This window comes from Chionomys nivalis, unplaced genomic scaffold (assembly GCF_950005125.1).
Source record: "Chionomys nivalis unplaced genomic scaffold, mChiNiv1.1 scaffold_28, whole genome shotgun sequence".
In the NCBI taxonomy this organism is placed as follows: Eukaryota; Metazoa; Chordata; class Mammalia; order Rodentia; family Cricetidae; genus Chionomys; species Chionomys nivalis.
This window is the reverse complement of record NW_026646922.1, coordinates 2,629,447-2,643,675: the sequence shown is the minus strand read 5'-3', so window position 1 is coordinate 2,643,675 and position 14,229 is coordinate 2,629,447.

The window sequence follows — 14,229 nt, the reverse complement described above, 5'->3', positions numbered from 1 at the left end:
TATATATACTAAAGCTAAACAAATGAAATAAAACAGAGCTCTTTGTTTTAAAGAAAAAAGGGGAACTACTGTGGGATAACATTCTTGTAGACTATAAAGATTAGTCACTGGAAAGGTACAGACTTTCCTGTAACTAGGCAGGTAATATAGTTGAGGCTACTACACTAAGTGAAATATGGGAAGGGGATGGCAGAGTGACTTATCAGCTAGAGGCAGAAAAAAAAATAATGAGAATGACTTATTGAGAAAAGGTAATAAGCCATGTTTCTAAACATAGATAAGAATTAAGGGTTAATATAAAATGTAACAGCTAGCTCTAGCCAATAATAAGTGTGAGCTAATCGGCCAAATAGTTCATAATTAATATAAGCCTCTGTGTGCTCTTTAGAAGTAAGTCACTCTGGGAATAGGCAGGATAAACTCATCTGTCAACAAGAAGGTAATATGGAGGATCTTAAATGATGCATGCATGGATAGCCCTGGGAACAAGAAACAGAAAAGAGCACCCGAAAAAATTGGGAACAGTGGAGGAGGAAAGGTGGGAGGAAGAGGATGGAGATGGAAGAAGGGGAAGGCAAGGAGAAATGAAAGAATGGGATGGTTGAGATTCAAGAAGGACAGAGATGGAGAAAAATGAAGAAAATATCTCTTATTTATTTATTTATTTCTATGTTTGTTAAAGATTTCTGCCTCCACCCCACCACCACCTACCATTTCCCTCCCCCAATCAAGTCCCCATCCCTCATCAGCCCTAATAGCAATCAGGGTTCCCTGCCCTGTGGGAAGTCCAAAGACCATCCACCTCCATCCCATCTAGTAGGAGGAGTATCCAAACTGCCTAGGCTCCCACAAAGCCAGTATGTGCAGTAGGATCAAAAACCCATTGCCATTGTTCTTGAGTTCTCAGTAGTCCTCTTTGTCCGCTATGTTCAGTGTGTCTGGTTTTATCCCATGCTTTTTCTGACCCAGGCCAGCTGGCCTAAGTGAGTTCCCAATAGAACATCCCCATTATCTCAGTGCACCCCTCATGGTCCTGAGTTCCTTGCTCGTGCTTTCTCTCCTTCTGCTCCTGATTTGGACCTTGAGATTTCAGTCTGGTGCTCCACTGTGGGTCATTGTATCTGTCTCCTTTGATCGTGTGATGAAGGTTACTGTTCAGGAGGATGCCTATATGTTTTTCACTGTGTTCACCTTCTTATTTAGCTTCTCGAGAATCACAAATTCTAGGCTCAATGTCCTTTATTTATGGTTAGATACCAAATATGAGTGAGTACATCCCATATTCCTCTTTTTGGGGCTGGCTTACCTCACTCAGGATACTGTTTTCTATATTTGTCCATTTGCATGTAAAATTCAAGAAGTCATTGTTTTTTACTGCTGGGTAGGACTCTAATATGTATATATTCCATATTTCTTCATCCATTCTTCAATTGAAGGGCATCAAGGTTGTTTCCAGGTTCTAGTTATTATAAACAATGCTGCTATTCACATAGTTGAGCATATATTGTTGTATGATAAGGCGTCTCTTGGGTATATTCCCAAGAGTGGTATTGCTGGGTCCAGAGGTAGGTTGATCCCAAATTTCCTGTCGAACCACCACACTGCTTTCCAAAGTGGTTGCACAAGTTTGCATTCCCACCACCAATGGATGAGTGTACCCCTTTCTCCACAACCTCTCCAGCAAAGGATATAATTGGTGCTTTTGATTTTAGCCAATCTGACAGGTGTAAGATGGTATCTTAAAGTTGTCTTAATTTGCATTTCCCTGATCACTAAGGAAGTTGAGCATGACCTTAAGTGTTTTTTGACCATTTAAAATTCTTCTGTTGGGAATTCTCTGCTCAGCTCAGTGCCAGATTTTATAATTGGGTAATTGGGTTGATTAGCCTTTTACGGTCTTAGTTTCTTGAGTTTTTTATATATTTTGGAGATCAGACCTTTGTCAGTTGCAGGGTTGGTGAAGATTTTCTCACAGTCAGTGGGTTCCCTTTTTGTCTAGTGACAGTGTCCTTTGCTTTACAGAAGCTTCTCAATCTCAGGAGTTCCCATTTAATCAATGATGCCCTTAATGTCTGTGCTGTTGTCGTAGTATGTAGGAAGTGGTCTCTTGTGCCCATGTGTTGAAGAGTACTTCCCACTTTCTCTTCTATCAGGTTCAGTGTGTTGCGACAGTTAGTGAGGTCTTTAATCCATTTGGACTTAAGTTTGGTGCATGTTGATAGACATGGATCTATTTTCATTCTTCTACAGATTGACATCCAGTTTTGCCAGCACAATTTGTTGAAGATGCTCTCTTTTTTCCATTGTATACTTTTAGCTTCTTTGTCAAAATCAGGTGTTCATAGGTTTATGGGTTAAAGTCAGGGTCTTCTATTCGATTTCATTGGTCAACTTCTCTGTTTTTATGCCAGTACCAAGCTTTTTTCAATACTGTAGCTCTATAATAGAGTTTAAAGTCAGAGACGGTAATGCCTTCAGACAGTCCTTTATTGTATAAGATTGCTTTGGCTATCCTGGGTTTTTTGCTTTTCCATATAAAGTTGATTATTGTCTTCTCGAGATCTGTGAAGAATTTTGATGGGATTTTGATGGAGATTGCATTGAATCTAAAGATTGCTTTGGGTAAAATTGCCATTTTTACTATGTTGATCCTCCCAATCCAAGAGCAAGGGAGATCCTTCCATTTTCTGGTGTCCTCTTCAATTTTTTTCTTCAAAGACTTGAAGTTCTTGTCAAATAGATCTTTCACTTCCTTGGTCAGAGTTACCCCAAGATATTTTATGCTATTTGTGGCTATCGTGAAGGGTGATGCTTCACTGATTTCCTTCTCTGCTTCTTTATCCTTAGTGTATAGGAAGGCAACTGATTTTTTTGTGTTGATTTTGTATCCTGCAACATTACTAAACGTATTTATCAGCTGTAGGAGTTCTTTGGTAGAATTTTTGGGGTCGCTTATGTATACTATCATATCATCAGCAAATAATGAATGCTTAACTTCTTCCTTTCCAATACAAATCACCTTGATCCCCTTATGTTGTCTTATTGCTATTGCTAGAACTTCTAGCACTATATTGAAGAGATATGGAGAGAGAGGACATCCTTGTCCTGTTCCTGATCTTAGTGGGATGGCTTTGAGTTTTTCTCCATTTAATTTCATGTTAGCTGTTGGCTTGATTTAAATAGCTTTTATTATATTTAGGTATGAACCTTGTATTCCTAATCTCTCCAAGACCTTTATCATAAAGGGGTGTTGAATTTTGTCAAATGCTTTTTCAGTATCTAATGAAATGATCATATGGTTTTTTTCTTTCAGTTTATTTATATGGTGGATTACATTGATAGATTTGCATATGTTGAACAAGCCCTGCATCTCTGGGATGAAGCCTACTTGATAATAATGGATAATTTTTCTAATGTGTTCTTGGATTTGGTTTGCCAGTATTTTATTGAGAATTTTTGCATCAATGTTCATGAATGAGATAGGCCTATAATTCTCCTTCTTGGTTATGTCTTTTGTGGTTTTGTTATCAGAGTAACTGTAGATTCATAAAAAGAATTAGGCAATGACTCTTTTGTTTCTATATTGTTAAATACGTTAAGGAGTATAGGTATTTGCTCTTCTTGGAAGTTCAAGTAGAATTCAGCATTGAAGTCATCTGCTCCTGGACTTTTTTAGGAAGGACTATTTTTATAACAATTTATAATTCTTTGCGACTAACAGGTCTACTAGATCTTTTACCTGTTCTTGGTTTAGCTTTGGTATATGTTACTTATCTAAAAAAATGTCCATTTCTTTGCATTTTCCAGTTTTGTGGCATATAGGCTTTTGTAGTAAGATCTAATGATTCTCTGAATTTCCTCTGAGTCTGTGGTTATGTCCCCCTTTTCATTTCTGATCTTATTTATTTGCGTGTTCTCTCTCTGTCGTTTAATTAGTTTGGATAGGGGTTTGTCAATCTTGTTGATTTTCTCCAAGAACCAACTTTTTGTTTCATTGATTATTTGGACTGTTTTTTTGTTTCTATTTTGTTGATTTCTACCCTCAGTTTGATCATTTCTAGTCTTTTACTCCTCCTGAGCTTGTCTGCTTCTTTTCTTTCTAGAGCTTTCCAGTGTGCTGTTAAGTCCCCAATGTATGCTTTCTCCGTTTTCTTTAAGTGGGCACTTAGTGCTATGAACTTTCCTCTTAGCACTGCTTTCATCGTTTCCCATAGGTTTGAGTATGTTGTCTCTTTATTTTCATTAAATTCAAGGAAGACTTTAATTTCTTTCTTAATTTCTTCCTTGACCCAGGTGTGGTTCAGTAGATGACTGTTCAGTTTCCATGAGTTTGTTCTCTTTCTTGGGGTAGCATTGTTGTTGCCTTCTAACTTTAATCCATGGTGATCTGATAAGACACAGGTGGACACTGATTTTTTTTTTGTATCTGTGGAGGTTTCCTTTGTTTCTGAGTATGTGGTCAATTTTTGAGAAGGTTCCATAAGCTGCACAGAAGAAGGTATATTCTTTCCTATTTGGGTGGAGTGTTCTATAGATGTCTGTTAAGCCTTTACCTCCAACAATTCCCTTAATTCTCTATTAGGTTTCTGTCTGATTGACCTGTCCCTTGGTGAGAGAGGTTTGTTGAAATCTCCTACTACTAGTGTGTGTGGTTTGATGTCTGCCTTAAATTTTAGTAATATTTCTTTTAGATACATGGGTGCTTTTAAATTAGGAGCATAGATATTCAGAATTGAGACTTCACCCTGATGAATTGTTCCTGTTATGATTATAACATGTCCATCTCGATCTCTTCTGATTGATTTTAGTTTGAAGTCTGTTTTGTTAGAAATTAGTATGGCCACACCTGATTTTTTTTAGAACCATTTGCTTGAAAAAGATTTTCCCAACCCTTTACTCTAAGTAGGTGCCTGTCTTTGTGGTTGAGATGTGTTTCTTGCAAAACAGCAGAATGTTGGATCCTGTTTTTGTCTCCAACATCTAAGTCTGTGCCTTTTTATAGGTGAATTGAGACCATTCATATTAAGTGATATTAATGACCAGTGGTTGTTTGCTCCAGTTATTCTTATTGTTTTTGGTAGTAGAGTTTGTGTGTCTCCTTTCTTTGAGTTTTGCTGTTGAAGGGTTGTTAGATGCCTGAGTTATTGTAGGCAGTGTTAGCAATGTTGGATTCCTTGGGTTGTGATTTTCCTTCTATTACTTTCTGCAAGGCTGGATTTGTGGCTACGTATTGTTTAAATTTGTTCTTACCTGGAATGTCTTGTATTCTCCATTGATAGTGAATGATAGCTTGGCTGGGTCTAGTAGTTTGGGTTGGCATCCGTGGTCTCTTAGTTTCTGCAGTTCCTCTATCCAGGACCTTCTGGCTTTCATGGTTTCCAAAGAGATGTCAGGTGTAAGTCTGATTGGATTAACTTTATAAGTTACTTGACCTTTTTCCTTTGCTGCTCTTAATATTCTTTATTTAATCACTATATTTTGTGTTTTGAATATTATATTGTGAGGGGATGTTTTTCTTTGATCCAGTCTGTTTGGTGTTTTGGATGCTTCTTGAATATTCAATGGAATATCTTTCTTTAGGGACTCTATTGCTTTCATAAAGTCAATTTTTCCACTCCTTCTGTTTTAGGGTGTTCAAGTCCTTCTGATCTAAGTCATTGGGTTCTGGAAAGTTTTCTTCCAGAATTTTTTTAAAAATATGTTCTGTGCCTTTGAGTTGTGACTCTTCTCCTTCTTCTATACCTATTATTCTTAGGTTTGGTCTTTTTATTGTGTCCCATAATTCCTGAATGTTTTGTGATAAGAATTTGTTGACTTTGCTGTTTACTTTGATCAGTGCATTTACTTTCTCTATGATGTCCTCAGAATCTGAGATTCTTTCTTCATCTCTTGTATTCTATTGATTATGCTTGATATTTTAGTCTCTGCTGGTTGACCTAGATTTTCCATACCGAGCTGGTCTTCAGTTTGTGTTTTCTTCCTTGCTTCCATTTCAGTTTTCAATTCTTGAACTGTTTCCATTACTTGTTTGATCGTTTTTTCTTGGTTTCCCAGGGTATCATTCACGTATTTACCCATTTCTTCAAACCTTTTGTTATATTTCTGATCCATTTCTATAAGGGCATTTTTCATGTAGTTTAAGGGACTCTATTGTTTCATAAAGTCAATTTTTCCACTACTTCTGTTTTAGGGTGTTCAAGTCCTTCTGATGTAAGATCATTGGGTTCTGGTGTTTTCATGTTGTTTTCAGATTGTTGGGTGAATTCTTTCCTTGGTACCTGTCCATCTCCTCCTATCAATGTGATCTAATGGGTCTTTTAAGGCAGGATCAGGTTCCCTGCTGGGCCAGTGGCCTCGCTTACAAAATGCCCTTGCTTCGTTTCCTGTCTCCCACCACGGGCAAAGATCCTTCTCACCACTCAGAAGGGTCTTCAGGAAAAGGGCCAGGCTCCCCGTTTGCCAGGGATCTCATCAAAAAAAGGCCTACCACTCTGTGAGCCAGCCACCAAAACAGAGAATCTCCCACTGCCCTTTGTCCTGAGCGCCTGACCCAGAGCCCAAATAGGCTAAACTGGGTGATCCCATGGCCCTGCTTAAGGGAGGGAGAGTGATGGCATCCCCTGGGCGCAAGCTGGGCCAGGGGGAGAGAGGTCGCAGCAGAGGAAGAGCAGCCCCAGCAGAGGGTACCAGCCCTCACACAATTACTGAGGGGTCAAGGGGGTCTGGGAATGCCCCTGCTACATTTCCTGTGGCCCACCGTGGGCCAAGAACACTCTCCCCACCCAGGAGTGTCTTCAGGGTAGGCCAGTGGATCTCGCCAATACAAGGCCTCCCAATCTGTATGTTAGGCACCAAGAAACCTACATGATTTAATAGTAGTGGGGCGATCTGCTGTCAGTGTGGGCTTCACTGTTTCATGCTTAGACTAACCCACCTCTGCCGGTCTCCGCCGCATCTGCGCACCTGTCACTGCCGCTTCTGCCCGCAGGTCTCCACCGCGTCTGTGTGCCAGTCTCCTGCCGCGTCTGCATGACTGTCTCTGCCGCTTCTGCCCGCTGGTCTCCGCCCGCAGCGTGTGTCTGCCCACTGGTCTCCCCCGGCACGTGCGTCTGCCCTGAAAATATCTTGATATAGAAAGCAATACTAGGCTTAGAGAGAAAACTGCTGCCAGAAAAATTCTCAGTAATCCATAAAAACAGTCCCAGATAAAAATTCTAGTACTAGTGGGGAGGGTTTTGAACTGGCCTGCATCTGTAATCACATTCTTGACCACTCTAATATCATCATAGAAGTTTTATTCAACCACTGATGGAAAAAGATGCTAAGATCCCTAGCTAAACAGTGAGCGAAGCTACTGAGGTCCAGTTGAAGAGAGGCAGAAGAGAGTATACAGGCAATGGAGTCAAGACCAAGGTGGGGTAACCCACAGAGACAGCTTACCTGAGCTAGTGGGAGCTCACTGACTCAGGGATGACATCTGAGAATACCACATTGAACAAAACTAGGTTGTCTGAATGTGACTGACATGTATATGGCTTGGGCAGACTGTGGGTCCACTGGCAGTAAGACTGGTATGTAATCCTATTTCTTGAATTCGTTTTTTCAACCCCATTTACTTTGGAGGGATGGCTATCATGCTCACACTAGATAAGGGGAGAGGGACTTGATCCTGCATCAAAGTGATGTATCAGACTTTGCTGACTTTCCATGAGAAGACTTTCCATCTCTGAGCAGTGGATGGGAGTTTGGGAGGGTGTAAGTTGGGGGGAGTGTACGAAACAGAGGAAGTAAGAACTGGGACTAGTATATAAAATAGATTGTTTTAAAGTAATAAATAAATTAAAAAATTGTTTTTCCCTTACATGAGATCTCGGTCTGGCATATGCAGTGTTCTTTTTGTGTAGTGCATGTACACCAAATGAAAAATTTGGGTACAAATTTTAGTGATCCTGATACTTACTGTAAAGCATTTTCTTATAATCTTCTTTCACAGTTATGTGCTCAAGAGTTAAGGTTACATTTCTCTGCATCCCGTTCTGCCCTATCCATAATTTTATGTTTTGTATTGAGTATACTTCAACATAGAAATGCTTCTCTGCCTTTTAGTTGTCAATTCAAGGCTCACTAGTGTGTACTAATATGTTCCCATCAAATGACAATAGAGAACAAGTCTGAATTTATGTAATGAATGACCCTTGCCAAAACAAGCAAGTCACATTATTGTATATTCTTTCATATGCCTTGTTATTTAGATAGGAAAATAAATAAAGTCAGGAGGTGAGGGCAGCCAGGAAGGAATTTTGTTTGTTTCACTGATCTTCAAGCAGCAAGCTAGTCCTCTTATCTGTGAGTTATCTGAACAGAAGGTGGTCCTGATTCTGAAGAGTAGATCCATCAGCAAGTTGAGTGTGTTCCTGAATGGTTGGCCGATGCTATTAATGGAGCACAGACACCCCCAAACGCCCTAAACTTTGTGGTCATTCTGCAGGAGCTTCTCTCCCCAGTTACTGCCTCTCTTATCCGATTCTATTCCAGCCTGCTCCCAGGAACACATTCCCTTCTGTGAGGCCATAAAATACCCCTGCTCAGACTGTTTGAGGGCTGAGGCTCTGGGATGGTGTGGTGAGTGCAACCGGGCAGGATTTTCTTTGTTTAACTCAGTTTGGAAAAAGCAAGCTAGTCCATTTTTCTGAGATGTCCCTGGCCAGCAAGTGGCTCTGATTCTGTACCAGAAGATCCATCAGCAGGTAATGGAAGGAAGAAATGAGAAGACAATTTCCTCCACCAACCTGAAAAGCATGATTACACCAGAATCCAATAAACGTACAACAGGAAGACTGGAACACACTTATGCAGAAGAAATAGAAAAATAGACATTATGAAAATGATAGAGTCCCTTAAACAGGATGTGAAAAACTCCGTTAAAGAAATGGATGAGAAGAATAACAAAAAGTTTGAAGAAATGATTCCGAAAAGATACCCTAGGAAACCAAGAAAAAACAATCAAACAGATAATGGAAACAGGTCAAGACTTGAAAACTAAAATGAAGGTAATGAAGAAAACAAGAAACAAGGGCCATCTGGATATGGAAAATCTAGGTAAACAAACAGAGATTACAGAGAAAAGCAAGCATAACCAACAGAATACAAAAGATAGAAGAAACTATCTCAGATGCTGAAGACACTATAGAGAAAATAAACACACTGTTCAACGAAAACAGCATATCAAAAAATATCTCATCACAAATCATCCAGGAAATCAGGGACACAATAAAGAGACCCAACATAAAAATAATAGGGTTAGAAGAAGAAGATAAATTGCAGCTCAAAGGCCCAAAAATATATTCAATGAACTTCAAAAAAGGATATTCTTATAATAGTTCAAGAAGCATAGAGAATACCGAATAGAATGAGTCAAAAAAAACCCTCACATTATAATAATCAAACACAATACATAGAATATAAAGAAAGAATATTAAGAGCTACAAAGGTAACTCTCAAGTAAATTATAAATATAAAGCTTTTAGAATTCATCTGACATGTCTATAGAAAAAATGAAAGCCAGGAGTTTTTGAATAGATTGCTACAGAAAGTAAGAGACCATGGATTCAAGCCCAGACTACTATACCCAGCCAAGGTTTAGTTCACCATCAATGTAAAGTCAAACATTCCAGGACAAAAACAAATTTAAATAATATGTAGCAATAAAGATGGCATAACTAAAAGAAATGGAGGGAATATCACAACCGAAGAAATCCAACAACGCCCAAATAACTCAGACATCTAGCAAATCTTTACAAATACAACACAAAAAGGGGTAACAAAATACTCTAACACCAAAATGAAAAAAAAATAACCAGAGTTAACAACCACTGGTCTTTAATATCACTTATATCAATGTATTCAATTCACCTATAAAAAAGACAGAGGCAAAGTGATTGGATGCAAAGACAGGAACCAACAATCTGCTGTTTACAAGAAGCACACCTTAACCACAAAGACAGACATCTACTCAGAGTAAAGGGTTGGGAAAGGTTTTTCATTCTAATGAACCTAAGAAACAAACAGGTGTGGCTATACTAATATCTAACAAAACTGACGAAAAACTAAAGTCAATCAGATGAGATGGTGATGGAGACTTTTTACTCATAACAGGAACAATTTATCAGGATGAAGTCACAATCCTAAATGTCTATGTCCCTAATAAAAAAGCACCCACTTCTTTAGAAAAAAAAATACTAGATCTAAAGGCAGCCATGAAAACCCAGAACTAATAGAAGGGATTTCAACACTCCTGTCTTACCAGTGGACAGATCAATCAGACAGAAAACAAATCGCGAAAAAATAGAATTAAAGGAGGTAATGAAAAAAATGGCCTTAACAGACATTTATAGAACATTCAACCTAAAGGGGAAAGAATATACCTAATTCTGAACATCTCATGTTATCTTCTTTAGAACTGACCACATACTATGTAACAAAGCAAACTTCCTTAGATATAAAAAAAATTAGTATCCTCCTGTCTCTTATCAGATCACCATGGAGTAAAGTAAGAATTTAAACATGGTTCTACCCCAAGAAAGCCTAAAACTTATGGAAGCTGAACAGTCAACTATTGACCACAATAGGGTCAGGGAAGAAATAAAGAAAGAAATTAAAGTCTTCCTTAAATTCAATGAAAATTAAGACACACCATAAACAATCCTATGGGAAGCAATGAAAGCAGTGCTAAGAAGAATGTTCATAGCTTTTATTGCACACATTAAAAAATGGAGAAAGCTCACATTAGAGCCTTAACAACACAGCTGAAAACTCTAGAAAAAAAGAAGCACACTCACCCAGGAGTAGTAGAAGACCAGACATAATCAACCAGAAGGCTGAAATCAATAAAATAGGAACACAGTGAACAATTCAAGGAATCAATGAAACAATGAGCAGGTTCTTTTAGAAAGTCAACAAGATTGACAAACAATTTTTCAAACTAAACAAAAGGTACAGATATAATACACAAATTAACAAGATCAGGAATGAAAAGGGAGACTTAACAACAGACACTGAGGAAATTCAGAGAATCATTAGGTCATTTTACAAAAGCTTGTATGCCATAAAGTTGGAAAAATAAAAGAAATTGACATACTTTTTGATAAGTACCATTTACCAAAGTTAAATCAAGAACAGGTGAACAATTTAAATAGACCTATAAGTCATGAGGAAATAGAAGCGGTCATAAAAAAGCTCCCAAGCTAATAAAGCTCAGGAGCAGATGATTTCAATGCTGAATTTTATCAGAACTTCTGGGAAAAGCTGATACCTATACTCCTTAATGTGTTGCACATAATAGAATCTGAGAGTCATTCCCAAACTCTTCTTTTGAATTGACAGTCACTCTGATTCCAAAACCACACAATGAGCAAAACAGGAAAGAGAATTACCGACCAATATCACTCATTAACATTGATGCAAAAATTCTCAATAAAATTTTGCCATACAGAATCCAAGAACACATTTAAAAAATTATGCTTTACAATCAAGTAGGCTTGTTTCCTTTTTTTGCCTGCTCCTGGGTTACCAGGCGTCCCTGTTTAGGTACTGAGGAGTTCCTTCTGGATGGGTTAGGGTGTGCAATTTAGGTGCTGACTCTCCTGGAAGAGAGCACAAATCACCCTCCCCCAGCTCCTGCTGCAGGGCCCCTTTTCTTACACATGACCCAGCCCCCATCTACCCCCCAGAAGCCTGCCTTGCTGTCTCTTAAGTTCTCTCTTCAAGAACAGTTTTCCCATTTCTACACTAAGGTTACCCACCCAGAGCAGTGAGTGCCTGCCTACCAGGCAGGCCAGAAGGTTCCAAACAAGGGACCACAGGACCATTCAGCTTGGGGCTGCAGGGTTTCCTGTGCTCTATTGAGCACCACCCTCTCTGTCACATTCTCCCTATTGTCCCTGGCTCATTGGGCTACCAGGCATCCCTGTATAGGTGCTGAGGAATTCCATCTGGACGGGTGAGTGTGTGCTATCCAGGGGCTGACTGTCCTGGAATAGAGCACAAACCCCCGCCCCCAGCTCGTGCTGCAGGACTTTCTTTCCTACCAACGATCATCCCCAATCCTGCCTTGTCTGCAAGGTCCTTTGCTGAGGAAGAGTTTCATGCTCCTACACTAAGGCTACCCACTCAGAGTGGTGAGTGCCTGCCTGCCAGACAGGCCTCAAGGACCCCCGAAGGGAGCAAATGAACTTTCAGCTTTGGCTGCAGGGTCTCCTGTGTTCTACTCGATACCACACTACACCCCACATTCGCCATTTTGTCCTCGGGTCATTGGACTATCAGGTGTCCATGTTTTGGTGCTGAGGAATCCATCTGGAAAGGAACGGCTCCTGCTCCTACACTGAGGTGATACACCCAGGGAGTCAGTCACAGCAAAGACTGGACCAAGACACCACGCCTCTCCAGGCTCCATCTGAAGGAAGAGATGGGCAGGCACCAATGCAAGAATTCCTCAAAACATCCTGAAAGGCAACATGACATTGCCAGAATCCAGGAACCCTAAAATAAGAAGTATTGTATACCCCACTCCAGAAGAATTAAAAGAATTCGACTCAAAATTGAATTATATGAAAATAATAGAGGACCTTAAACAAGAGGTGAAAAACTGCCATAAAAAATTAGAGATTACAAACAAAAATGTAGAGGAAATGAATAAATTTCTCAAAGATACCCAAGAAAACCAAGAGAAACAAGAAAAAGCAATCAAAGAGGTAAGGGAAACGGTTCAAGACTAGAAGAATGAAATGGAAGTATAGAAGAAAAAAACAAGGTAAGGATGGAGATGGAAAGTCTGGGTAAACAAACAGGAACTACAGAGACAAGTACTACCAACAGATTACAAGAGATTGAAGAAAGAATCTCAGACACTAAAGACACCATAGAGGAAATAAACACACTGATCAAGCAAAACCAACAAATTCTCATCACAAAACATTCAGGAAATATGGGACACAATAAAAAGACCAAACCTAAGAGTAATAAGGATAGAAGAAGGAGAAGAGTACAGCTCAATGTTCGACAAAATATATTTAATAAAATTAAAAAGAAAACTTTCCCTTCCTTAAGAAAGATATTCTTTGAAGGTCCAAGAAGCATACAGAACACCAAATAGACTGGATAAAAAAAGTCTCCTCATCATATAACAATCAAAACACAAAACATAGAGAATAAGGAGTGAATATTAAGAGCTGCAAATGAAAAAGGTCAATTTACTTATAAAGGTAAACATATCAGAATTACACCTGACTTCTCTATAGAAACCATGAAAGCCATAAGGTCCTGGATAGATGCACTGCAGAAACTAAGAGACCATGGATGCAAGCCCAGACTGCCATACCCATCCAAACTTTCATAGAATATAAAGGGAGAAAACAAAATTTTCCAGGATAAAAACAAATTTAAACAATACATAGCCACAAATCCAGCCTTACAGAAAGTAATTGAAGGAAAATCACAACCCAAGGAGTCCAACAACGCCCACAATAACTCAGATATCTAATGACCCTTCACCAGCACAACTCGAAGAAGGGTAAAAAAAGAAAGAAAGAAAGAAAAAATGGCCAGAGTTAACAACCACTGGTCATTAATATCACTTAATATTAATGGCCTCAACTCACCTATAAAGAGACACAGGCTAAGACATTGGATATGAAAACAGGGTCCAACATTCCTCTGCTTACAAGAAACACACCTCAACCACAAAGACAGACATCTACTCAGGGTAAAGGGCTGGGAAAATGTTTATCAACAAAATGGACCTAGGAAACAATGAGGTGTGGCTATACTAATTCCTAACAAAGTTGACTTCAAACTAAAATCAATCAGAAGAGATAGAGAGGGTCATTTTTTACTCATAACAGGAACAATTTATCAGGACAAAGTCTCAATCCTGAATATCTATGCCCCTAATATAAAAGCACCCACTCATGTAAAAGAAACATAACTGAATCTCAAGGCAGTCATTAAACCATAGATACTAATGTAGGAGATTTTAACACTCCTCTCTCACCAATGGACAGGTCAATCAGACAGAAACCTAACAGAGAAATAAGAGGATTGAAGTAGGTAATGAATCAAATGGACTTAATGGACATCTATAGAACATTGCATCCATATAGGAAAGAATATACCTACTTCTCTGCAGCTCATGGAACCGAAAATTGACCACATACTCATTAATAAAGCAAA